The sequence below is a fragment of the Austrofundulus limnaeus genome, unplaced genomic scaffold, assembly GCF_001266775.1.
Source record: "Austrofundulus limnaeus strain Quisiro unplaced genomic scaffold, Austrofundulus_limnaeus-1.0 Scaffold138, whole genome shotgun sequence".
NCBI lineage: Eukaryota > Metazoa > Chordata > Actinopteri > Cyprinodontiformes > Rivulidae > Austrofundulus > Austrofundulus limnaeus.
Window position 1 is genome coordinate 503,147 of NW_013952540.1, and position 542 is coordinate 503,688.

Sequence of the window (542 nt, forward strand, 5' to 3'; positions counted from 1 at the left end):
GGCTCTGCACTGAACTTTCTCACTGTAAGGTTGTTGATAGTAGCCCCAGACTCCCGCTCCGTAATCTAATACTGGACAAACACAAGATCTGTACAATTCAGTATGTCTTACATTATAGCCCAGATCACAACAATATTCAACTTTTTTATAAGTGCACCTAGAGCTCTACCAGCTGAGTCTGACTGAAGTTTTATTCCTTCTTCAAATGTTAAATATTCATCCACAATAAATCCCAAATATTTATATAATAGACTGGTAGGCCCAGAACAAAATATAAATGTTGTCAATGCATAACTCCACTTTTTGAAATGAATAAATTCAGTTTTATCACAATTCATCTTTAACCTCATTTTGCCATAAATAATAGTTAACAGTTTCTGAAGATCAGGTTCTTTATAGTCATTTTGTGTTGGATAATGTCAAATGGCTGCAGTGGTCAATCTTTGTTTGAGTTGGCTCTAAATGTCAGTCAGTTGCAGATTTTACTTGAATGATTAAATTTTCCAAAAAGAGGAGATTCTTAACCTGTGGGCCGCGGCCCA